At 39.0% G+C, this 27,654-nt stretch overlaps 1 protein-coding gene and 2 long non-coding RNA genes across 4 annotated transcripts in view; all 3 read right to left on the bottom strand.

Moving 5' to 3' along the window:
• Positions 1-24,004, bottom strand: part of LOC139981204 (uncharacterized) — a 28,582-nt gene extending 4,578 nt beyond the window's left edge. The window contains exon 1 of the mRNA XM_071993412.1: positions 23,832-24,004. The gene's annotated coding sequence lies outside the window, so the exon portion shown is untranslated. The remainder of the gene's footprint in view (positions 1-23,831) is intronic.
• On the bottom strand, positions 3,269-17,326 carry LOC139981154 (uncharacterized). Of its 2 annotated transcripts, XR_011797795.1 has the most exons (13): positions 16,455-17,326; positions 15,890-16,088; positions 15,397-15,452; positions 13,621-13,819; positions 13,128-13,183; positions 11,352-11,550; positions 10,859-10,914; positions 9,083-9,281; positions 8,590-8,645; positions 6,814-7,012; positions 6,321-6,376; positions 4,545-4,743; positions 3,269-4,107 (listed from the first exon to the last, which is right to left on the bottom strand). It is a non-coding gene; the product is annotated as an uncharacterized lncRNA (long non-coding RNA). The 2 variants fall into 2 exon arrangements; XR_011797796.1 differs by lacking the exons at positions 15,397-15,452; positions 15,890-16,088; positions 16,455-17,326 and adding an exon at positions 14,186-14,312.
• LOC139981357 (uncharacterized) lies at positions 20,450-23,247 on the bottom strand. The gene is made up of 4 exons (XR_011797831.1): positions 23,121-23,247; positions 22,369-22,526; positions 21,601-21,716; positions 20,450-20,944 (listed from the first exon to the last, which is right to left on the bottom strand). It is a non-coding gene; the product is annotated as an uncharacterized lncRNA (long non-coding RNA).
• Positions 24,005-27,654: the final 3,650 nt, after the last annotated feature.

The raw sequence follows: 27,654 nt of genomic DNA, 5'->3' as shown, positions 1-27,654 counted from the left end.
TTACTCTGGCAGACAGGCAGACCGCACCCGCAAAGAGCTAGTCAAGATTTTCCAGGCACACGGACTTAACATCACGGCCAAGACGAACCTAAAGTCGACTAACTTCCTTGACACAACCCTGGACCTAGAATCTGGAACCCACAAACCATATAGGAAGCCCAACGATGAGCGGCTATACATACATGTCAAATCTAACCACCCACCCACCATCACCAAACACATTCCTACAGCCATTGTAAAGAGGATCAGGGAACTCTCGTCGAATGAGAGAGTATTCTGCATGGCAGCACCGCCTTACAACGCAGCGCTCATGGGCGTCAACAGGTGGGGGACGGGGGGGACATGTCCCCCCCACTTTCAAAAGTGGAGGGGATATCATATCATTTGTCCCCCCCACTTTTCAGAGCAGTTATTAAAAAAATCACATGCATATGCGCGATTTTCTATCACAATTGCTGAGCTGATTCAAGTAGAATCTAACTTAAGAATCATGATCAATAAATTGCACTGGAAATTAGAACAGTGCTTGGCCCTTTATCCCCCTTCCTCCGATATTCACCCTCCCCGCTTCGTCCGAGACCTCTGATAAAAGTTTGTGCGATGTTTGAACGATGTTTTAGAGTGTTTTGTGGAAGCACCCCTTCTCGCCAGAAATGGAATTCCCCTTGCCCTACACTGTGAATCAGAGAAAACGACGCATTTCAACTTGAAAACAAGTCGAAGACCCCACCAGGAAGGTAATATCATATATTTTAGGCCCTGCAGACAGTATTCTGCCTGTATGCAGGGTATTATATGATACCAAACTACCGAAAATATTTCGTTTGAGATGGACGCTGTGTAATTCGTTTCCCTTGGTGTCAGAACGGCATCTTTCTACCAGTACTTTCTGTCGGAATTTAGTTTTGTGAGACAAAATTTCTCCTCACAGATCTGGTTCTGATGTAACTAAAAACGACTCAGGAAGGCCGTCTCCTGCGATCTAGGGGGTCTTATGTACCCAAAATTTTCTGGTACGCTACGCGCCAACCAATGGTGGCGCTCCGCTTAGATAGTATAGTGTCCACCCCACTTTCTGAAACCTGCTGACGCCCATGGCAGCGCTAAAGAAAAGCGGATACGAACGTACAATCTCATACGACGACGGGGGCGCACCAACAACACCAAAAAAAAAAAAGAAGAAAGAACCGCCAGAGGAAGATCACGTGGTTCAACCCACCATTTAGTAGGAACGTGGAAACCAACGTGGGGTCACAGTTCCTCAAGCTCATAGATAGGCACTTTCCACGTGAGAGCAAGCTGAGGAAGATCTTCAACAGAAACACCATGAAAGCGAGCTACAGTTGCATGAAAAACATGGATTCCATCATCAAGTCCCACAACGCCAGAATAATGCGGCAAAACAACACAACAACAAACGCCACCAAAACTTGCAACTGTAGAGATAAAAGAGCCTGCCCTCTGCATGGAGAGTGCTTAGCCGATTCAATTGTGTACGAAGCCACCGTCACTTCCGGTTCCGATTCGTAGTCATACGTTGGGCCACCGGGGCGAGATAGCCTATGTTGTTCAGTTGCCTGATGATCGGTGCGTGAGCCGTACCCGTGAAACTCCGAGTAGCAGTATGATGATAGTTTAGTTAAGTGTATATTATGTGATATATATATATATATATATATATAAATATATATATATATATATATATATATATATATATAGTTTGTTAAAAAACATTTAACCAAGCTGCTTATCTGTGTTTCTGCGACAATTATTGTCAAGACTGTCAGTTTAAATCTAGCACAATCAATAACAGTTTTCGCAACCTACATGCTAAATTAGACACATTGTGTGCTTACATAGGCACCATAACCACCTAAGAGTTTATCGCCTACGCAATTTGCGGTAACACCTTTACAATGAACACGCACGTTGACAGTTTGTCCCGATGTATGGTACATTACACAAAACGGTAATAAAGTGTAATGGTGCATTCATACAAAGGTTACGTAATAGGTGTAATTTATTTTATCCAATAATATATATATATATATATATATATATATATATATATATATATATATATATATATATATATATATATATATATATATATATATATATATAAATATCATTTAACCAAGCTGCTTATCTGTGTTTCTGCGACAACTATTGTCAAGACTGTCAGTTTAAATCTAGCACAATCAATAACAGTTTTCGCAACCTACATGCTAAATTAGACACATTGTGTGCTTACATAGGCACCATAACCACCTAAGAGTTTATCGCCTACGCAATTTGCGGTAACACCTTTACAATGACCACGCACGTTGACAGTTTGTCCCGATGTATGGTACATTACACAAAACGGTAATAAAGTGTAATGGTGCATTCATACAAAGGTTACGTAATAGGTGTAATTTATTATATCCAAAATTAGATCTATGTTCTTCTTTACTTACCATTATGCAATTAAAAGTGCATTCAACTGTAATTCTACAACGAATAGCGAAATGTATAATTCACGGTATTACGGTACTTTTACCTTCAGAACGTTCTGTTATATTAGAGAACGGACAATGAACGTTAAATAACGATGAATTCACATTCTGTACGAAGTTATTTTAGCTTAAAACACTATTATGTATGTGTGTATGTATATTTACGTAATTTTACGTCAATATTTCACCTCTAATTTAAGGGGTTTCCTTTAACAGTGCTGCAGTTGTATGTTATACGTTATTGTTGTAGTATCATTTGCAAATGCCTTATTCAACCATACAACATCAAACATTAACGTAACAAGTATTTTTTATTAGTCTAACTATAGAACTGAAGCTTAAACATGAAGTTAATTATAATCATGTTGTCCGGCATGGGCGGAGAAACAAGGGGGGCTGGGGGGGGGGGGGTTGGGGGTTTTAACCCCCCCACTTTTTGAAGAGGGGGGTTGGCCCACACAATCAACCCCCCTAGTTTTTGCCAGTAATGTTCTGTTATAGCCTATGTTATGTGCTCCAAATGGCATAATAAATCAAATTATTTAATTTGAAATTGTTAAATTCATTTCAACCTTTTACCTGATACATCAACAATTAACGACCGAAAACCGAGTTAGAATTGACCCACACATTATTTATAACCCCTTTCCCCACCTTGAGCATTGGAACTTGAAGCTCATAGCGCTAACTTCACCCCACAACAGACATACACAAAATAACGTTTTGTTGCTGTTGAATAGCTTTGGAACTGTATACACTTGCCAACTTCAGGTAGCATACGCCCATTAAAAGCCCCATTGACTTACACACTAAATCACAAAAGTAATGTGGTCTCTAAGTCTAGATAGAAGTTTTCACTAGCTTAACGCTACCCATCACCGGATAGCTGACAAGTTGGCCTTTCATGGCATCATCAATTTTCCGTACCATGACCATGAAAATTTTTTGCTATCCGAGCCGGAAGTTTTCGTCACTTGTAAACAAACCTCTTCACTCAGTGGTAAACAAATTTCCTACGCTGCTCCTGGGAAGCCTAAAGGGGTCTAAAATTGCCTCAATTGACCCAATTTTTTCACCACATGTACTTCCATTCATGCTCTTCAACATGAAAGCCACAAAAAAACTAGATTATGATTGATAACAGGTCACAAAAGATGTTCTCCTGCTGCTTTTTGGCACTTTTCCTGAGGGAGAACAATCGAGCGGATTGATATAGACTCTAATAGGAGTATGCCACCTTAAGTGAGAGTTGAATTTTTTTTTTTTTTCCAAAATGATACTTTTCATAGTCGTCACAATATAAACCACAACAGAATTATATGCAATTATCATTTTAGGTCCATAAAGATGTATTTTCAGAGATTTCAGTATGCACGGTGCAGTGTGTAAATACACATATGAGCAATACTGTGTAAGCAGTAACCAGGTCTATGTCTGCAACAACACTTCCAGTCACCAATTTTGATAAGCTTGACCAATTTGGGTGCATCTATGATTCTTGCAGGTATTATTGGTATCCCTGATCACAATCCACTTGGTCTGGCTTGCCCTACCTGCAGAAACATCATCCATAGAAGGGTTAGCGGTGAGGGCTTTTTCGTCTCTGGCTCTGAAAAGTGATGAAAACTACTTTTGTTTAGCTCAGCAGATTCCTCACAAACTGACCCACAGGACACACCCCAATGTATTCCTGAACTGTTTGGAACATGTTAAACTGATATTGCATGTCACTCCAGTGCAACTGTTAAGTTACTAAGAATAAAAGACGAGAATTGAAGGTGTTCTTTGCCAAAACTGGATCATCGGGATTTGTAAACAACAGCCTCACTGTAACAGTATTACAGCAGTCAAAAGGAAAGCTTACTGGAATGCTATCTAGATACACTGTTCACCTCAATAGCATATCCAGTCCATTTAAAGGTTTGTGCATAGGTTGTTACAATGTATTAAAGACAGTTATAAGAGAAGAGAGGTGGATAGGGGGGCATATTTCATGATAAAACATTCAAATTTGTTGCTCGGCAGAGAACAACAACGTCAAATTACCTTATTCTCCATTGGTGGCAAGCACTGGTTCCTATAGTTACTACAGTAGATCTCCCATGGAAGCATCAGGATATCTCTTTCTGCTGTCAGAGTTGTTTGGGATTTGTTGTTACCTCATCTAACCAGTTGAGTCCATTGATACCACACCCATTCAAAGTATATCGCTGTGCATGCTGAGGACTTAGCACATCAACTTTCTCTGAAATTGACAAAACAACAGAAAACTAATGAGGAGTGAATAGGCTCAAAACCCCCTTGATGCACATTGGCAGAAGCAGAATATGCATACCTTTGTGGATTATTTGCTAAATAAGACTCAAAACATTCTCTGTGCAAGGTATTAGCCCTCAGCAGCCACTCCACTTAGGATACAGACCTCATACAACATTGTGCTACAGCTGGTGTAGACTTGGTCTAGGATACTAACGTAGCGCCATTATGAACCTGAGGCCTAGGCCTAAGCTAACAACATTAGGGGTATTTCATGCATTGAAACTGAGTTTTTGTCCTTAGTTAAACACCAGGTACTTCCAGCTTTAGCAAAAATAACCTAAAGTATGATTACCATGTAATTTAGGTGCCCACAGATGTCAAATTTCACTGAACTTAGTCGTTCATGTCACACACACTGCAGGCTTTTTGGTCTGATTCTGAAGGATTTTGAATTTCGTGCATTTGGCACCTACTTAGCAGATTCAAGGCAGGAATCATACTACGGAAGCTTTGGTAGGTCAAGGCTTAATGACCCAATAGTTTATTGGGGAGGAAAACTGGTTAGAAATGCTCAGAAGGCTGTTCTAGTCTAATGTATGGACACGCACATGCTCTTTGTGGTACTTTAAGGCTGTAATACTAATTTATGCGTAAAAATCACCCAAGCGTGAAATTTTCTGACGTTTGCTTGAAAACCATTTTTACACACCATAGCAACTACTTTGATCCAAAATTGGGACTTCTAGCACTTAAAATGAAAAATTTGGCATTTTTGCTTAAGGTAGCATACGCCCATTAAAAGCCCCATTGACTTACACACTAAATCACAAAAGTAATGTGGTCTCTAAGTCTAGATAGAAGTTTTCACTAGCTTAACGCTACCCATCACCGGATAGCTGACAAGTTGGCCTTTCATGGCATCATCAATTTTCCGTACCATGACCATGAAAATTTTTTGCTATCCGAGCCGGAAGTTTTCGTCACTTGTAAACAAACCTCTTCACTCAGTGGTAAACAAATTTCCTACGCTGCTCCTGGGAAGCCTAAAGGGGTCTAAAATTGCCTCAATTGACCCAATTTTTTCACCACATGTACTTCCATTCATGCTCTTCAACATGAAAGCCACAAAAAAACTAGATTATGATTGATAACAGGTCACAAAAGATGTTCTCCTGCTGCTTTTTGGCACTTTTCCTGAGGGAGAACAATCGAGCGGATTGATATAGACTCTAATAGGAGTATGCCACCTTAAGTGAGAGTTGAATTTTTTTTTTTTTTCCAAAATGATACTTTTCATAGTCGTCACAATATAAACCACAACAGAATTATATGCAATTATCATTTTAGGTCCATAAAGATGTATTTTCAGAGATTTCAGTATGCACGGTGCAGTGTGTAAATACACATATGAGCAATACTGTGTAAGCAGTAACCAGGTCTATGTCTGCAACAACACTTCCAGTCACCAATTTTGATAAGCTTGACCAATTTGGGTGCATCTATGATTCTTGCAGGTATTATTGGTATCCCTGATCACAATCCACTTGGTCTGGCTTGCCCTACCTGCAGAAACATCATCCATAGAAGGGTTAGCGGTGAGGGCTTTTTCGTCTCTGGCTCTGAAAAGTGATGAAAACTACTTTTGTTTAGCTCAGCAGATTCCTCACAAACTGACCCACAGGACACACCCCAATGTATTCCTGAACTGTTTGGAACATGTTAAACTGATATTGCATGTCACTCCAGTGCAACTGTTAAGTTACTAAGAATAAAAGACGAGAATTGAAGGTGTTCTTTGCCAAAACTGGATCATCGGGATTTGTAAACAACAGCCTCACTGTAACAGTATTACAGCAGTCAAAAGGAAAGCTTACTGGAATGCTATCTAGATACACTGTTCACCTCAATAGCATATCCAGTCCATTTAAAGGTTTGTGCATAGGTTGTTACAATGTATTAAAGACAGTTATAAGAGAAGAGAGGTGGATAGGGGGGCATATTTCATGATAAAACATTCAAATTTGTTGCTCGGCAGAGAACAACAACGTCAAATTACCTTATTCTCCATTGGTGGCAAGCACTGGTTCCTATAGTTACTACAGTAGATCTCCCATGGAAGCATCAGGATATCTCTTTCTGCTGTCAGAGTTGTTTGGGATTTGTTGTTACCTCATCTAACCAGTTGAGTCCATTGATACCACACCCATTCAAAGTATATCGCTGTGCATGCTGAGGACTTAGCACATCAACTTTCTCTGAAATTGACAAAACAACAGAAAACTAATGAGGAGTGAATAGGCTCAAAACCCCCTTGATGCACATTGGCAGAAGCAGAATATGCATACCTTTGTGGATTATTTGCTAAATAAGACTCAAAACATTCTCTGTGCAAGGTATTAGCCCTCAGCAGCCACTCCACTTAGGATACAGACCTCATACAACATTGTGCTACAGCTGGTGTAGACTTGGTCTAGGATACTAACGTAGCGCCATTATGAACCTGAGGCCTAGGCCTAAGCTAACAACATTAGGGGTATTTCATGCATTGAAACTGAGTTTTTGTCCTTAGTTAAACACCAGGTACTTCCAGCTTTAGCAAAAATAACCTAAAGTATGATTACCATGTAATTTAGGTGCCCACAGATGTCAAATTTCACTGAACTTAGTCGTTCATGTCACACACACTGCAGGCTTTTTGGTCTGATTCTGAAGGATTTTGAATTTCGTGCATTTGGCACCTACTTAGCAGATTCAAGGCAGGAATCATACTACGGAAGCTTTGGTAGGTCAAGGCTTAATGACCCAATAGTTTATTGGGGAGGAAAACTGGTTAGAAATGCTCAGAAGGCTGTTCTAGTCTAATGTATGGACACGCACATGCTCTTTGTGGTACTTTAAGGCTGTAATACTAATTTATGCGTAAAAATCACCCAAGCGTGAAATTTTCTGACGTTTGCTTGAAAACCATTTTTACACACCATAGCAACTACTTTGATCCAAAATTGGGACTTCTAGCACTTAAAATGAAAAATTTGGCATTTTTGCTTAAGGTAGCATACGCCCATTAAAAGCCCCATTGACTTACACACTAAATCACAAAAGTAATGTGGTCTCTAAGTCTAGATAGAAGTTTTCACTAGCTTAACGCTACCCATCACCGGATAGCTGACAAGTTGGCCTTTCATGGCATCATCAATTTTCCGTACCATGACCATGAAAATTTTTTGCTATCCGAGCCGGAAGTTTTCGTCACTTGTAAACAAACCTCTTCACTCAGTGGTAAACAAATTTCCTACGCTGCTCCTGGGAAGCCTAAAGGGGTCTAAAATTGCCTCAATTGACCCAATTTTTTCACCACATGTACTTCCATTCATGCTCTTCAACATGAAAGCCACAAAAAAACTAGATTATGATTGATAACAGGTCACAAAAGATGTTCTCCTGCTGCTTTTTGGCACTTTTCCTGAGGGAGAACAATCGAGCGGATTGATATAGACTCTAATAGGAGTATGCCACCTTAAGTGAGAGTTGAATTTTTTTTTTTTTTCCAAAATGATACTTTTCATAGTCGTCACAATATAAACCACAACAGAATTATATGCAATTATCATTTTAGGTCCATAAAGATGTATTTTCAGAGATTTCAGTATGCACGGTGCAGTGTGTAAATACACATATGAGCAATACTGTGTAAGCAGTAACCAGGTCTATGTCTGCAACAACACTTCCAGTCACCAATTTTGATAAGCTTGACCAATTTGGGTGCATCTATGATTCTTGCAGGTATTATTGGTATCCCTGATCACAATCCACTTGGTCTGGCTTGCCCTACCTGCAGAAACATCATCCATAGAAGGGTTAGCGGTGAGGGCTTTTTCGTCTCTGGCTCTGAAAAGTGATGAAAACTACTTTTGTTTAGCTCAGCAGATTCCTCACAAACTGACCCACAGGACACACCCCAATGTATTCCTGAACTGTTTGGAACATGTTAAACTGATATTGCATGTCACTCCAGTGCAACTGTTAAGTTACTAAGAATAAAAGACGAGAATTGAAGGTGTTCTTTGCCAAAACTGGATCATCGGGATTTGTAAACAACAGCCTCACTGTAACAGTATTACAGCAGTCAAAAGGAAAGCTTACTGGAATGCTATCTAGATACACTGTTCACCTCAATAGCATATCCAGTCCATTTAAAGGTTTGTGCATAGGTTGTTACAATGTATTAAAGACAGTTATAAGAGAAGAGAGGTGGATAGGGGGGCATATTTCATGATAAAACATTCAAATTTGTTGCTCGGCAGAGAACAACAACGTCAAATTACCTTATTCTCCATTGGTGGCAAGCACTGGTTCCTATAGTTACTACAGTAGATCTCCCATGGAAGCATCAGGATATCTCTTTCTGCTGTCAGAGTTGTTTGGGATTTGTTGTTACCTCATCTAACCAGTTGAGTCCATTGATACCACACCCATTCAAAGTATATCGCTGTGCATGCTGAGGACTTAGCACATCAACTTTCTCTGAAATTGACAAAACAACAGAAAACTAATGAGGAGTGAATAGGCTCAAAACCCCCTTGATGCACATTGGCAGAAGCAGAATATGCATACCTTTGTGGATTATTTGCTAAATAAGACTCAAAACATTCTCTGTGCAAGGTATTAGCCCTCAGCAGCCACTCCACTTAGGATACAGACCTCATACAACATTGTGCTACAGCTGGTGTAGACTTGGTCTAGGATACTAACGTAGCGCCATTATGAACCTGAGGCCTAGGCCTAAGCTAACAACATTAGGGGTATTTCATGCATTGAAACTGAGTTTTTGTCCTTAGTTAAACACCAGGTACTTCCAGCTTTAGCAAAAATAACCTAAAGTATGATTACCATGTAATTTAGGTGCCCACAGATGTCAAATTTCACTGAACTTAGTCGTTCATGTCACACACACTGCAGGCTTTTTGGTCTGATTCTGAAGGATTTTGAATTTCGTGCATTTGGCACCTACTTAGCAGATTCAAGGCAGGAATCATACTACGGAAGCTTTGGTAGGTCAAGGCTTAATGACCCAATAGTTTATTGGGGAGGAAAACTGGTTAGAAATGCTCAGAAGGCTGTTCTAGTCTAATGTATGGACACGCACATGCTCTTTGTGGTACTTTAAGGCTGTAATACTAATTTATGCGTAAAAATCACCCAAGCGTGAAATTTTCTGACGTTTGCTTGAAAACCATTTTTACACACCATAGCAACTACTTTGATCCAAAATTGGGACTTCTAGCACTTAAAATGAAAAATTTGGCATTTTTGCTTAAGGTAGCATACGCCCATTAAAAGCCCCATTGACTTACACACTAAATCACAAAAGTAATGTGGTCTCTAAGTCTAGATAGAAGTTTTCACTAGCTTAACGCTACCCATCACCGGATAGCTGACAAGTTGGCCTTTCATGGCATCATCAATTTTCCGTACCATGACCATGAAAATTTTTTGCTATCCGAGCCGGAAGTTTTCGTCACTTGTAAACAAACCTCTTCACTCAGTGGTAAACAAATTTCCTACGCTGCTCCTGGGAAGCCTAAAGGGGTCTAAAATTGCCTCAATTGACCCAATTTTTTCACCACATGTACTTCCATTCATGCTCTTCAACATGAAAGCCACAAAAAAACTAGATTATGATTGATAACAGGTCACAAAAGATGTTCTCCTGCTGCTTTTTGGCACTTTTCCTGAGGGAGAACAATCGAGCGGATTGATATAGACTCTAATAGGAGTATGCCACCTTAAGTGAGAGTTGAATTTTTTTTTTTTTTCCAAAATGATACTTTTCATAGTCGTCACAATATAAACCACAACAGAATTATATGCAATTATCATTTTAGGTCCATAAAGATGTATTTTCAGAGATTTCAGTATGCACGGTGCAGTGTGTAAATACACATATGAGCAATACTGTGTAAGCAGTAACCAGGTCTATGTCTGCAACAACACTTCCAGTCACCAATTTTGATAAGCTTGACCAATTTGGGTGCATCTATGATTCTTGCAGGTATTATTGGTATCCCTGATCACAATCCACTTGGTCTGGCTTGCCCTACCTGCAGAAACATCATCCATAGAAGGGTTAGCGGTGAGGGCTTTTTCGTCTCTGGCTCTGAAAAGTGATGAAAACTACTTTTGTTTAGCTCAGCAGATTCCTCACAAACTGACCCACAGGACACACCCCAATGTATTCCTGAACTGTTTGGAACATGTTAAACTGATATTGCATGTCACTCCAGTGCAACTGTTAAGTTACTAAGAATAAAAGACGAGAATTGAAGGTGTTCTTTGCCAAAACTGGATCATCGGGATTTGTAAACAACAGCCTCACTGTAACAGTATTACAGCAGTCAAAAGGAAAGCTTACTGGAATGCTATCTAGATACACTGTTCACCTCAATAGCATATCCAGTCCATTTAAAGGTTTGTGCATAGGTTGTTACAATGTATTAAAGACAGTTATAAGAGAAGAGAGGTGGATAGGGGGGCATATTTCATGATAAAACATTCAAATTTGTTGCTCGGCAGAGAACAACAACGTCAAATTACCTTATTCTCCATTGGTGGCAAGCACTGGTTCCTATAGTTACTACAGTAGATCTCCCATGGAAGCATCAGGATATCTCTTTCTGCTGTCAGAGTTGTTTGGGATTTGTTGTTACCTCATCTAACCAGTTGAGTCCATTGATACCACACCCATTCAAAGTATATCGCTGTGCATGCTGAGGACTTAGCACATCAACTTTCTCTGAAATTGACAAAACAACAGAAAACTAATGAGGAGTGAATAGGCTCAAAACCCCCTTGATGCACATTGGCAGAAGCAGAATATGCATACCTTTGTGGATTATTTGCTAAATAAGACTCAAAACATTCTCTGTGCAAGGTATTAGCCCTCAGCAGCCACTCCACTTAGGATACAGACCTCATACAACATTGTGCTACAGCTGGTGTAGACTTGGTCTAGGATACTAACGTAGCGCCATTATGAACCTGAGGCCTAGGCCTAAGCTAACAACATTAGGGGTATTTCATGCATTGAAACTGAGTTTTTGTCCTTAGTTAAACACCAGGTACTTCCAGCTTTAGCAAAAATAACCTAAAGTATGATTACCATGTAATTTAGGTGCCCACAGATGTCAAATTTCACTGAACTTAGTCGTTCATGTCACACACACTGCAGGCTTTTTGGTCTGATTCTGAAGGATTTTGAATTTCGTGCATTTGGCACCTACTTAGCAGATTCAAGGCAGGAATCATACTACGGAAGCTTTGGTAGGTCAAGGCTTAATGACCCAATAGTTTATTGGGGAGGAAAACTGGTTAGAAATGCTCAGAAGGCTGTTCTAGTCTAATGTATGGACACGCACATGCTCTTTGTGGTACTTTAAGGCTGTAATACTAATTTATGCGTAAAAATCACCCAAGCGTGAAATTTTCTGACGTTTGCTTGAAAACCATTTTTACACACCATAGCAACTACTTTGATCCAAAATTGGGACTTCTAGCACTTAAAATGAAAAATTTGGCATTTTTGCTTAAGGTAGCATACGCCCATTAAAAGCCCCATTGACTTACACACTAAATCACAAAAGTAATGTGGTCTCTAAGTCTAGATAGAAGTTTTCACTAGCTTAACGCTACCCATCACCGGATAGCTGACAAGTTGGCCTTTCATGGCATCATCAATTTTCCGTACCATGACCATGAAAATTTTTTGCTATCCGAGCCGGAAGTTTTCGTCACTTGTAAACAAACCTCTTCACTCAGTGGTAAACAAATTTCCTACGCTGCTCCTGGGAAGCCTAAAGGGGTCTAAAATTGCCTCAATTGACCCAATTTTTTCACCACATGTACTTCCATTCATGCTCTTCAACATGAAAGCCACAAAAAAACTAGATTATGATTGATAACAGGTCACAAAAGATGTTCTCCTGCTGCTTTTTGGCACTTTTCCTGAGGGAGAACAATCGAGCGGATTGATATAGACTCTAATAGGAGTATGCCACCTTAAGTGAGAGTTGAATTTTTTTTTTTTTTCCAAAATGATACTTTTCATAGTCGTCACAATATAAACCACAACAGAATTATATGCAATTATCATTTTAGGTCCATAAAGATGTATTTTCAGAGATTTCAGTATGCACGGTGCAGTGTGTAAATACACATATGAGCAATACTGTGTAAGCAGTAACCAGGTCTATGTCTGCAACAACACTTCCAGTCACCAATTTTGATAAGCTTGACCAATTTGGGTGCATCTATGATTCTTGCAGGTATTATTGGTATCCCTGATCACAATCCACTTGGTCTGGCTTGCCCTACCTGCAGAAACATCATCCATAGAAGGGTTAGCGGTGAGGGCTTTTTCGTCTCTGGCTCTGAAAAGTGATGAAAACTACTTTTGTTTAGCTCAGCAGATTCCTCACAAACTGACCCACAGGACACACCCCAATGTATTCCTGAACTGTTTGGAACATGTTAAACTGATATTGCATGTCACTCCAGTGCAACTGTTAAGTTACTAAGAATAAAAGACGAGAATTGAAGGTGTTCTTTGCCAAAACTGGATCATCGGGATTTGTAAACAACAGCCTCACTGTAACAGTATTACAGCAGTCAAAAGGAAAGCTTACTGGAATGCTATCTAGATACACTGTTCACCTCAATAGCATATCCAGTCCATTTAAAGGTTTGTGCATAGGTTGTTACAATGTATTAAAGACAGTTATAAGAGAAGAGAGGTGGATAGGGGGGCATATTTCATGATAAAACATTCAAATTTGTTGCTCGGCAGAGAACAACAACGTCAAATTACCTTATTCTCCATTGGTGGCAAGCACTGGTTCCTATAGTTACTACAGTAGATCTCCCATGGAAGCATCAGGATATCTCTTTCTGCTGTCAGAGTTGTTTGGGATTTGTTGTTACCTCATCTAACCAGTTGAGTCCATTGATACCACACCCATTCAAAGTATATCGCTGTGCATGCTGAGGACTTAGCACATCAACTTTCTCTGAAATTGACAAAACAACAGAAAACTAATGAGGAGTGAATAGGCTCAAAACCCCCTTGATGCACATTGGCAGAAGCAGAATATGCATACCTTTGTGGATTATTTGCTAAATAAGACTCAAAACATTCTCTGTGCAAGGTATTAGCCCTCAGCAGCCACTCCACTTAGGATACAGACCTCATACAACATTGTGCTACAGCTGGTGTAGACTTGGTCTAGGATACTAACGTAGCGCCATTATGAACCTGAGGCCTAGGCCTAAGCTAACAACATTAGGGGTATTTCATGCATTGAAACTGAGTTTTTGTCCTTAGTTAAACACCAGGTACTTCCAGCTTTAGCAAAAATAACCTAAAGTATGATTACCATGTAATTTAGGTGCCCACAGATGTCAAATTTCACTGAACTTAGTCGTTCATGTCACACACACTGCAGGCTTTTTGGTCTGATTCTGAAGGATTTTGAATTTCGTGCATTTGGCACCTACTTAGCAGATTCAAGGCAGGAATCATACTACGGAAGCTTTGGTAGGTCAAGGCTTAATGACCCAATAGTTTATTGGGGAGGAAAACTGGTTAGAAATGCTCAGAAGGCTGTTCTAGTCTAATGTATGGACACGCACATGCTCTTTGTGGTACTTTAAGGCTGTAATACTAATTTATGCGTAAAAATCACCCAAGCGTGAAATTTTCTGACGTTTGCTTGAAAACCATTTTTACACACCATAGCAACTACTTTGATCCAAAATTGGGACTTCTAGCACTTAAAATGAAAAATTTGGCATTTTTGCTTAAGGTAGCATACGCCCATTAAAAGCCCCATTGACTTACACACTAAATCACAAAAGTAATGTGGTCTCTAAGTCTAGATAGAAGTTTTCACTAGCTTAACGCTACCCATCACCGGATAGCTGACAAGTTGGCCTTTCATGGCATCATCAATTTTCCGTACCATGACCATGAAAATTTTTTGCTATCCGAGCCGGAAGTTTTCGTCACTTGTAAACAAACCTCTTCACTCAGTGGTAAACAAATTTCCTACGCTGCTCCTGGGAAGCCTAAAGGGGTCTAAAATTGCCTCAATTGACCCAATTTTTTCACCACATGTACTTCCATTCATGCTCTTCAACATGAAAGCCACAAAAAAACTAGATTATGATTGATAACAGGTCACAAAAGATGTTCTCCTGCTGCTTTTTGGCACTTTTCCTGAGGGAGAACAATCGAGCGGATTGATATAGACTCTAATAGGAGTATGCCACCTTAAGTGAGAGTTGAATTTTTTTTTTTTTTCCAAAATGATACTTTTCATAGTCGTCACAATATAAACCACAACAGAATTATATGCAATTATCATTTTAGGTCCATAAAGATGTATTTTCAGAGATTTCAGTATGCACGGTGCAGTGTGTAAATACACATATGAGCAATACTGTGTAAGCAGTAACCAGGTCTATGTCTGCAACAACACTTCCAGTCACCAATTTTGATAAGCTTGACCAATTTGGGTGCATCTATGATTCTTGCAGGTATTATTGGTATCCCTGATCACAATCCACTTGGTCTGGCTTGCCCTACCTGCAGAAACATCATCCATAGAAGGGTTAGCGGTGAGGGCTTTTTCGTCTCTGGCTCTGAAAAGTGATGAAAACTACTTTTGTTTAGCTCAGCAGATTCCTCACAAACTGACCCACAGGACACACCCCAATGTATTCCTGAACTGTTTGGAACATGTTAAACTGATATTGCATGTCACTCCAGTGCAACTGTTAAGTTACTAAGAATAAAAGACGAGAATTGAAGGTGTTCTTTGCCAAAACTGGATCATCGGGATTTGTAAACAACAGCCTCACTGTAACAGTATTACAGCAGTCAAAAGGAAAGCTTACTGGAATGCTATCTAGATACACTGTTCACCTCAATAGCATATCCAGTCCATTTAAAGGTTTGTGCATAGGTTGTTACAATGTATTAAAGACAGTTATAAGAGAAGAGAGGTGGATAGGGGGGCATATTTCATGATAAAACATTCAAATTTGTTGCTCGGCAGAGAACAACAACGTCAAATTACCTTATTCTCCATTGGTGGCAAGCACTGGTTCCTATAGTTACTACAGTAGATCTCCCATGGAAGCATCAGGATATCTCTTTCTGCTGTCAGAGTTGTTTGGGATTTGTTGTTACCTCATCTAACCAGTTGAGTCCATTGATACCACACCCATTCAAAGTATATCGCTGTGCATGCTGAGGACTTAGCACATCAACTTTCTCTGAAATTGACAAAACAACAGAAAACTAATGAGGAGTGAATAGGCTCAAAACCCCCTTGATGCACATTGGCAGAAGCAGAATATGCATACCTTTGTGGATTATTTGCTAAATAAGACTCAAAACATTCTCTGTGCAAGGTATTAGCCCTCAGCAGCCACTCCACTTAGGATACAGACCTCATACAACATTGTGCTACAGCTGGTGTAGACTTGGTCTAGGATACTAACGTAGCGCCATTATGAACCTGAGGCCTAGGCCTAAGCTAACAACATTAGGGGTATTTCATGCATTGAAACTGAGTTTTTGTCCTTAGTTAAACACCAGGTACTTCCAGCTTTAGCAAAAATAACCTAAAGTATGATTACCATGTAATTTAGGTGCCCACAGATGTCAAATTTCACTGAACTTAGTCGTTCATGTCACACACACTGCAGGCTTTTTGGTCTGATTCTGAAGGATTTTGAATTTCGTGCATTTGGCACCTACTTAGCAGATTCAAGGCAGGAATCATACTACGGAAGCTTTGGTAGGTCAAGGCTTAATGACCCAATAGTTTATTGGGGAGGAAAACTGGTTAGAAATGCTCAGAAGGCTGTTCTAGTCTAATGTATGGACACGCACATGCTCTTTGTGGTACTTTAAGGCTGTAATACTAATTTATGCGTAAAAATCACCCAAGCGTGAAATTTTCTGACGTTTGCTTGAAAACCATTTTTACACACCATAGCAACTACTTTGATCCAAAATTGGGACTTCTAGCACTTAAAATGAAAAATTTGGCATTTTTGCTTAAGGTAGCATACGCCCATTAAAAGCCCCATTGACTTACACACTAAATCACAAAAGTAATGTGGTCTCTAAGTCTAGATAGAAGTTTTCACTAGCTTAACGCTACCCATCACCGGATAGCTGACAAGTTGGCCTTTCATGGCATCATCAATTTTCCGTACCATGACCATGAAAATTTTTTGCTATCCGAGCCGGAAGTTTTCGTCACTTGTAAACAAACCTCTTCACTCAGTGGTAAACAAATTTCCTACGCTGCTCCTGGGAAGCCTAAAGGGGTCTAAAATTGCCTCAATTGACCCAATTTTTTCACCACATGTACTTCCATTCATGCTCTTCAACATGAAAGCCACAAAAAAACTAGATTATGATTGATAACAGGTCACAAAAGATGTTCTCCTGCTGCTTTTTGGCACTTTTCCTGAGGGAGAACAATCGAGCGGATTGATATAGACTCTAATAGGAGTATGCCACCTTCAACGAGGTGTTTCTAACTACATGTACGTAGGCAATATGAGTGTCGAAATCTGTCGCTAGGCTAGCGCGCTTTGGCACTATCAATGCGAGGTCGATTTCGCCGCACGTGCCTTACGTCTACACAGCACCGTTTGGTAAAATGTACTCTTATTGTTTTTAGGCAAGAATTGATAATTACATTGGTTGTGTTGTAAGGGACTACCCAAGGAGTTAGGACTATTTTGGCAAAGTTTGGAGTATGTGATGACTGTAGATTGAAATAACTGCCCGTTGCTAACTTGCTATGGCCACACACAATTTCGCGGAACTGTAACTTGTTGACAGTTTACGTATAAAGTCAACGTAAATAATTACGATTTGGGCACTACTGTTTTTAATCTTCAGTGAGTCATACTTACGAAAGGAAACTCTCTACAAATGCAAGTATGTTGGCCTATAATCATGATCAGACTTGTTCGTGGGTCATAAAGAGTGAAATTCCAAACAAAAATAAAGAAAAGAATGATCAAAACATGATCGATTCAAAAGCCTATAGCGTTACGGTTTATGTTTGTTAATTGGTTTAAGTTGAATTTGTTTTAAGTTTGTTTAGATCGCACGGCACGATAGTCATGCATAACTGACCGTGACTTGACACTTCGGTAGGCCTACTCTATAAACACGCAGCGTGTAGAAAATTAATGACTCATTCGGTTTCTGTACACTGCGAATTTAGTCTTTTGACACCAAAATGTAACACACGCAATCTGGTGTTCAAATAATTTTGAACACTTGTGTTAAGATTCTGAACACTTTTCTCCCTAAAGTTTTGAACGTGCACAAGAAAAAGCTGGATGCAGTGGACATTATTCAACTAGCTCGGGAATTTGCAGGAAGGTCGCAAACAAGAAAGAATATGTTTGGAAACTTCACTTGAATCATGTGAAAAACAGTGGCGGAGCGTCCATACAGTCAGGGGGGGGGGGGGGAGCGGACTCAAATGGACTGCTGGCACCCTTTTCCGCTTTTTACAACTTTTTACTTATTCGCGATTATTTACTTTTTTATTGCGCTCTCATCTACCTATTGACATTTGTCACATTTTGTTGGCGATGACACCTATTTATTCTTCGTTTATCTGCAAATTAGCAAGGCATGGAAAGGGTCATTTCCGGCGATCTAGGGAGTATCTTTACTCAAAAAATTTCTGTACGCTCCGCGTCAACCTGTGTTGGTGCTCCGCTTAGATAGAGTCGAAAGCGCCCCTACAGACTATTCTCGACCCCCCTGACCAATACCCCTAGCTCCGTCACTGTGTGAAAACTCACCTGAACTCAAATGTAAATTAGGTTTAAGACTTTGTTCCTGTGTGTAAACCTGTGATATGGTTAGTGTAGAACTATTATGCTGTAACTGACTGAGAGTATCAAGGACAGCTAATAAAACAACATACGGAACTCCAGAATATTTTGCACCCACGCGGGAAAACTGCATAGGAATGAATTTTACTGTATCCTATATGTTGCACTGGTAGAGCGCATGCGATTCAGAAAAAGTTGATTGGATACGGCCAATAGGCTATATAATCCATGGTGACCGTTTATTTACAAGTTGAGAATACAACATGAAAAAACGAAAAATATTGTTTTTCATTATAGTAACACATCAGTGACAGAACATGAGATTTCAATTTTCAAAATATGAAATGGTTAAATGCAGCTTTTCCAGGCCTGGGCAGTGCCATTTACTGCAATGTGGGAGGCAATATTTGCCAAAAAATTCTTGTGCACTTCGCGCCAACCTATGTTGGCGCTCCACTTAGATAGTGAAATCTCCGCCACTGTTGTCCGGCCGTCAGTCCTTTCGACTATTCCATATTTGCGCATTTGCAGTTGTAGCTATAATCGAACCTATGAAAACGCATACCTCCAATCGCATCGAACATACACTCTTAAAATTGTTGGGCAAATTATTGCCCAACCTGGGCAATTATTTACACATCCGTTGGGTCCGTATGCCTCCTGGTTGATATTGGGCAAAAAAGTGCCCAACTAAGTTGGTTAATGATTTTGCCCAGCAAACGGTTAAATAAATACCCAACGCCTTTGCCCAACACCTTTGCCCAACGCCTTTACCCAACAATGTTGGTCACCGATTTGCCCAATGGTTGTGTAAAACCTTTTACCAATGGATTTTTCTTTACCCAATGATTCTTGCCCAACAGCTAGTTAAAAATAATAGTGGTTGGTTAACTAATACAATACGAACATTGGATTGTAACATTTTTCATACAACTGGGTTTATTTAATAGGTTATAAAGCTTAAACAGAGAATGATAAAGAACAAACAAGTAATAAATGTTTTTCATACTTTTATTTTTTCTGGTCTTTGCCGACTTCAGATTGTTCCTCCAGTATGAATTCTCACAGCATTCAGTGCTTTACCTCTATGTACCTAGTTAAATGATTTGTGGCTTCCATCAAAAGCAATAATTTCATAAACTCACAATGGGATAAACACATATCAACATTATTAAAGCTGAAATTATTAGCTATCCATATTTTGCCATTGTTTACTATTTTCAGTTCTTGAAATGTGTTGACCACAGAAGACCTCCTGTATGTTGACATCAACTACACAAGGTACAGGTGCAACACACAATCATGTACAGCTTAATGTTGGTCTCTTTCAAGCAACTCTGGTCTTAATAAGTGAATATAATATCACTGATAATTTCCAACATAAAGTCAATTGAAGCTAAACATTTTATGTTTTAAGCAAGGACACACAAACCGAAAAATATTGATACACCATTGTATCTGCAATTGGTTTAACAAGGAGCCAAGGCATATTTTGCTAACATTTTGATTGTGCTTAGATGATTGATAAACTGTAAAATTTAAACATCTTTTCAAACAAAAGCCAAATGGTTACCCATCCCACATTGATTCTACATACTAGAAATAAAAGCAGCTTCAAGATCACAATTATAAGTGATCATAGGGACACTGCTGGCACCTGATCTGATAAACACACAAAATTAAATGTTTGTTTGATATACCAACCCTGCCTCAACCTTTCACAACTGTATACAATAACAAATCTACCCCCACCCCAACCCCCCCCCCCCTAAAAAAAATACAGATTTTTTGTAGGTACAGTTTGCCAAGGCAAAAAGTTACTATTTCCCTTTAATAGGTAAATATATATGAAACAAAAGCAACCTTAAAATGTAAACATGTCAGGTTAATACCGAAAAACCATTTGAAAGTTTGTTCCAAGACACTTTGACCCTTAAACACTTCTGTTTGCAACGAAAGCTCCAAAGGCACTCAGTGAACGACTTTTGATAAAACCAAGTTCATATACCTCAGCATGGAAAAACTCCCAAACCCCCTTACATTGAGTTTGGAAGTTAATGTCCAACACATAATGACTTTAAATCAAATAGTCTACTGCCTTTAGGAGTGAGGACTGCATTATTGGATGTCTCTCAATTATCACAAAAAAATGATGGGGGGAATCTTTGCTCTCTCCTAAGCACAGAATGAATGGCTGTGGTCGCTCATCCTTCGATATTTTCTTGCAGTAGTCCTCTAACACTTGTCACCGACTGCAAATTAAAGACAATAAAGTCCTCGAGTTGCAAATAAAATGTAACAAAAACAGGTGGATAGACAGAGTTTTAAGACTTCTGCACAATGCTATGATACTGTGGACCAGTGTAATTAAAAGAAAAAACAGGTCAAGAAAGTCAACATAGTTATCTTGACAAGGTTTTCAAAGTGTAACGCCCACCCCATTAATGTCAAATGAAATTGACATATATATATATAAATATATATATATATATATATATATATATATATATATATATATATATATATATATATATATTGAGCCTTCCCCCATTTCATCACTAGGATAATTTAAAAAAAAATTGCCCTGGTGGCTTGTAATGACCTCTGACCTCTACTATAATCAATGGGATTCATGTACTCATTTTGGCAAACCTATATGCATCACATATGAGATTTATCTAACTTCCACCCTTTAAGTTAGCATATTTACAATGTTTTAAGTGTTTGGCCCTTGTTAACCTCAAATGACCTTTGACGACTAGCACAATAAGTAGCATTCTTCTGCTCACTATAAACAACAACACACCAAGTTTATGAGGTTAAACAAACTTTCAGCTGAGCTGGTATGAACCAAAAGGTGTACCACCAAAAGAATTTTACTTAAAATATAATTAATGATTTTGCTTACTGGCTGATCGTCTATGAATGCTTGAAGGCAACCAGTCACCGTAGTAGATCCGCTTTTCTTTGCCCGTCCTCGAAAAAGCAATGGCAACAGAAAGAAAGCTAAGTTCTTCTTTTCATCTGTAAAAGAGATTAAGGCAAGAAATGAGAATGCTTGCAGGTATAAACGACAAAAACATTAATAAGGCACACTATAGTCTGACCATATAAAACATCAAGGACTGAGGATAAAATTCAAGTGATCTACACCGCCCTAATTGTGCTCCACAACTTCATGCTCATACACATTAATAACAGCAACATGAAAGTTAATGTGGCATGTGAACTCATAGGGGACCTACTGTACACATTTGTATTAGAAGACCTAATTACCTACCATACACACTAATTTCAAGCCAAATTTTATAAGATTTTGAAGGAAAAATATGAAAAAGCCCATAATATGTGCTAACCTGTGCTAACCTGTGCTAATATGTGCTAACCTAACGCGACTACGATAAAATAGTAGCCAATTAATCATATTGAGTGCAATGTTTGGAGAAAGTTTGCAGAAAGGTTCAGAAGCCACCATTTGACATTAACCAGCTGATTTGGTCCTTTCAAATCAGTTGATTTTGATAGATTTTAAACCACCAAATTTTGAAGGTTAATCCAAATATTGACCCATCTTTACAGACATATACTGGAAAGAAAACCTATATTGTCATGGCATAAGCTCTGAGTGAAGCTAGCTATGAATTCACAGGCCACGACTACAATAAATTAGGCTTACCATCAGTCAGTGCATCCAACGTCTTCTCTAAATGCAAAAAGTTCGGCTAGTTTGGGATGATCGCCTGTATAGCACAAGATGTCCATCGTCAAATATCCAACTCTGTTGTATAATTTGTTGGCAGTTGTTTTTTGTAATAATTCGAAGTCCTGTTCTACCTGTAGGAAAGAGAAAAATATGCAAACAAAAATAGGCCTATAACATTACGAGCGCTGATGTTCTATGCTATACTAATATTATTATAGCCTAGAACTCATTAAATGCCAGGCCTAACTTAGGCTACTTCGAAGTTCGAAAAACCCTCGAAGTTCGGACACCCCTAACGAATGCATAATTTCACCATGGCACAAATACAATAGGATCAATTTGACGAAACCTATGAAGCGACTTTCTTTTCTAACGAGAATGTTTCTTCTGCCATCGATAGTATCATTTTAAGAGAGTGTGAACAAATACAATTCTGGAGCATTTCAGTGCTAAAGTGTTCGAACTTCGAAGGGTCCATTATTATACTACTGTATGTATGTACTACGTATTAACAACGTACGTGTAAGTCTAACATTAGGCCTAAGTTATGACAGGTAGGTCTAACGTTAAGCTAATAAGGGTTCATGTGGTCATTTGCCGTACAAAACTTAAAAGAAAAAACGGAGTACAATTTATGATTTAAAACAAAAATGTGCTACAATGAAACCTTGTCTAGCCAAGATATAGGCTAGAGAGACCTGGTGCATACGCATACAGTAGCTTACCGTAAGTTGACAAGGATCTGCATTACACAGGCGTTCGCAACGTTAATACAATGTGAGTAACTTAGGCCTAGTTACACACTTGCGGGCGCGCCTGTGGCGCCTGTCAATCGCTTCACTACAAGCTAACGTAATACAACTATGCTGGAAATAAAATTAGTAGCCTTTACGTATGCCTGGTATAGCCTACATGTAGCACCGAGAGAACGAACGATCATTCGATACCACTGATATGTAGAGATCGCAGTGTTCGATGCACACACCAAGCAGAGGATTGTTTTTCTTTACGCTCACCAACGAGTTAAATGATTCATTTACCTCGATGACGCTCACCTTCAAAGGTAGCACATAACTCTGGCATTTCCCACCTCTTGAGTAGGCCTACTGCGCTAACAAATTCGTCAGTTATTGTGTAAGTTATAACACGTTCACTATATACGATCTACTCATGATGCATGCACATCGCGCAGAGTACCAGTATAGTAATGGCGCAAAAATGCTGGTTTTTGCGCAACATTGGGCAAATCAAGCTTGTTTGCCCAACAGAAAGTAAAAATAAGCTACATCTTAAGTTTTGCACAACAAAGTTTACCCATATCAGTTGTGTAATTTCTTTTACTCAGTTGTTGGTTAATATTTACTCATATTGGGCAATGCTTTGTTTGCCCAACCAGTTTTGCCCAACAGTTTTTAGAGTGTATGAATAACGCATACCTCCACCGCTTTCATAACAGAGATAAGGAAATCTCCTGCAGATGGTTTCCAGTCCTACTGCGTATCCAACGCACACCAACAGAAAATGTATCTTCTTGTCCCATCGTTTTCTCTTCTCAGTGGTTTTCACAATATCTACATAACCATGTTCTTTTCCGTAGCCATCTGTAACGTCAACTTCTGTTCTTTACTTGTTTTTACAAGACGATCAAAAACTGAAAAAAAGACAAGAAATATTAAACATGTTAGATCTATACTGAAATATTCATATTGTTACTTAATTGAAACCACGTGGAGTATCAATTATGTTCTTTTCAGTTCCGATACACATCACGTATGTGATCGGTCACCAACCTTTTAACCAAGACTATATGTAGGATACATCCCCTTTCCATAGGACTCGTATATTTTTTCCTATTTACTTTCCCAGCTCTTGTGCCTCTTCTAGTTCGATATGGTTTGTATTTCTTTGGCAAGCTATGAATACTACATCCATTTTGTTTATTTGATTGTATGGATAAACAAGTCTCTGCAGATAGTCGACATGATAGGTAGTTATTACTCTTAAAAGTTGTGCGGTCCTTATCAATATCAATAGGAGTCAGCGGTATCACAATAGGCATTGAAAATAAAGTAGCAGTGATGGTCCCAGACTGAATAAGAAGCCTTCCTGGTCTAAGTTTGAATGAATCTAGTCCAGTGAAGTATGAACATCATAATAGTCAATACACTGAGTCGGTAGTACACAGGGAGAGTAACTTGATGCAAACGACACAAAAACAGATGCAAATAATCTAAAAGAGATCAGAATATTGAACATGTCAAAAAAAAAAAACGAACATAAGCCCATAGTGATCATAGAGTAAAGCAGTTTTAGTCCGTATATATATATAAACATTTTCATGGTAATCAGTCTGTAACTAGTTGGTTGGTCAGAACATGCAGAGAGCGATGAGGAGCAGACTGAAAGGGCGCCGCAATCAAAATGCTCGTTTGGTATCCAAATCATAGGCGTAGGAGGCGGGGGGGGGGGGGCTGCAGCCCCCCAACCATACTTTTTGGTGAAAATTCGGACAATATGCTGAGAATTTTTCGGGCACCTACTGGAAGAAGAAGAATTTGCAGAGTGTTTTTCATCTTTTTTTGGTGAAAATTCGGCAATATGCTGAGAATTGTTCGGGCATCTACTGAAAGAATAATAATTTGCAATGTGTTTTTCAATTTTTTGGTGAAAATTCGGGCAATATGCTGAGAATTTTTCGAGCATCTACTGAAAGAATAATAATTTGCAATGTGTTTTTCAAATTTTTTGGTGAAAATTTGGGCAATATGCTGAGAATTTTTCGGGCACCTACCAGTGGCGGAGCGTCCATACAGTCAGAGGGGCGGATGCCCCACTGACGGACTCAAATGACCTTTTCAGCTTTTTATCTTACATTGAATTGTGTCTATTGATCTCCCTTATTGCAACACACAAACAGACACACGCAGAACAGCATCTCATGACTGTTTCGTACTTAATTCATTGATCAATAACCACATTGCATATAATATTGAGACTATATAATGATATCCTCTTATACTAGATAATATCAAACATCATGTAAAAAGTCCAACTATGACAATGACCTGTGTAACATATGCTTCTTCACCGAAATCTCTCAAACCATCAACGTGCCAAGGAGGTTTCAGAACGATTCGTGTAACGGGGTCTTGTATTACCTTGTTTCAAAATTGAGAATATCACACGATTTGGTCCAGCAGAAGTAAACTCCCCCTTGATGGAAACTCACTGTGTACTATTTATCCTATTACAACAGAAAATGCCCTAAAAAACATAAAATTTAATATTATAACAATTTACATATGAATTACAGATGCTCTAGCACATAATGGTATCTCGCGCACAAGTAGATATCAACATGCACTAAGTAAAGCACAACATAATTCGACAAGCTATAATGGGTGTTGAAAGACACACCTGTCCATTTCCAAAATATAGTTTGCTTTCCCAAAAACAGTATATATAGCCGTTCTTTGTGCGCTTTCCATGGTTCCTTCCGTATTAAACATGAACCGTTTTGGTAAACAGTCTAACATGCGCTTATATCAAACCATAAATGTCAACAAACAAAGGTCTCGAATGATGAGCATCAGCATTGAAATGTGACAGCATTGTGACAGCATATCACATCGACTACTCGTTCTATATACATTAGTTTCCCGGTGCCCACCTGTTTCGATGTATTACCACAAATACATCATTATGACGTCATTATGATGATGAACATATTGACGGAAAGTAAGTACTTGTCTATGTGAATTTTGCTTTCGATGCCGAAGGATAGCAATCTCTTCTCTCTGATTTTTCGTTTCCCCGTTGTAAACCAAAAGCTCTCATATACAATAATTTCTTTCCGTCAAATATGTTTATCATTATAGTGACGTCACAGACATCATCGACATTAAACCTTGTTCAGTTATAATTGATGTTTGTACTGCTCCGACAAGCGAATGACAAATGGAGCGGTGGTCATTATTGCAAACATGGCCCGTATAGCATACCGTTTTAACAACTACCTCCCAATTCTACTTTAGTGTAATGTAACTCAACTTAAGTAAAATGTTTTCCCATTGAATGAAATAGAATTCCACTTAAGTAGAATACAAATGTTCTATTCACTTAAGTGGCATGGAATTTCACTTAAGTGGCATGGAATTTCATTTAAGTAGCATTGAGGTCTACTTAAGTAGAACAGAATTCGACTAAAACATATTACTATTTCACTAAAGTGAAATGGAATTCCACTTAAGTGAAAATATATTCTAATGAAGTGGAATACAATTTTATTATAGTGAAATTGCATATATCACTTAATTAAACTACATTTGTATTCTACTTGTATTCTACTTAAGTGACATTCAATTTCGTCGACTGGAATTTAAATTTCACTTAAGTAGAATGCATTTCACTTAAGTAAAATTTAGGGGCAATTGTTAAAACGGCTTGCCATAGGGCCGGAGCACGCCAATTTAATGCACTCTCAACTCCAGTCTTCTTACACGGAGACTGTAACCAGGCCACCATTTGGTTATGACGGACGCATCACGAGTCATTACGTAACAGGAATAAATAAGACAGTAACGATTGAGGTAGTGGTTAACATACTTAACCTTATCTTGTGCAATCGATAGTTTTACTCGGAATTTATATGTGAGAGCGCGTCCTCTTTTCAACAATGTGAAGGGAAATCGCATTTATCCTCATTCCTTTTACGTTTGCCCTAATTACTAGTACAACATATGTTTTCAGTAGAGTTTCCATGGTTCCTCCTATAAAAGCATTTTTATCATCCTAACCTAATTTAAAGGATAGGTCAATTGAAAAGATGAGGGAGAACCATATACTAACATCCCGGGGAAGGTTGCATGCAAGTCTTAATTTTTGGGTTGGAGGGGGCGGGGAGGGGGGTTGCAGTGTTTGACGTTGATATGTTTTGTAACCAACGTGAACTTGGATCAAACAGGTGTGATATACCGAAAATATGTCGCTGTCAGTGTGCACATATGTCATCACATCATGAATGCTGACACACACGCTGTCAATGTCATCCAGTACCGCGCTGATTATGGTCACAGGGGCCAAATGACAACTTGTTTGACGTTAGCTTCTACACTCCTTTGGCCACAGACCCTACTTACCAACACACACTCAGAAACACAGTTCCCTCCTTTTCCGCATAATCTTCGCATCGATATTAATGAATTGATACCAAACGACCCCACACCATGCCGTTGTAACTAGGTTAAAACGTCTGAAACG

This window comes from Apostichopus japonicus, chromosome 15 (genome assembly GCF_037975245.1).
Source record: "Apostichopus japonicus isolate 1M-3 chromosome 15, ASM3797524v1, whole genome shotgun sequence".
NCBI classification, from domain to species: Eukaryota; Metazoa; Echinodermata; class Holothuroidea; order Aspidochirotida; family Stichopodidae; genus Apostichopus; species Apostichopus japonicus.
This window is presented reverse-complemented; position numbering and strand designations above follow the sequence as displayed.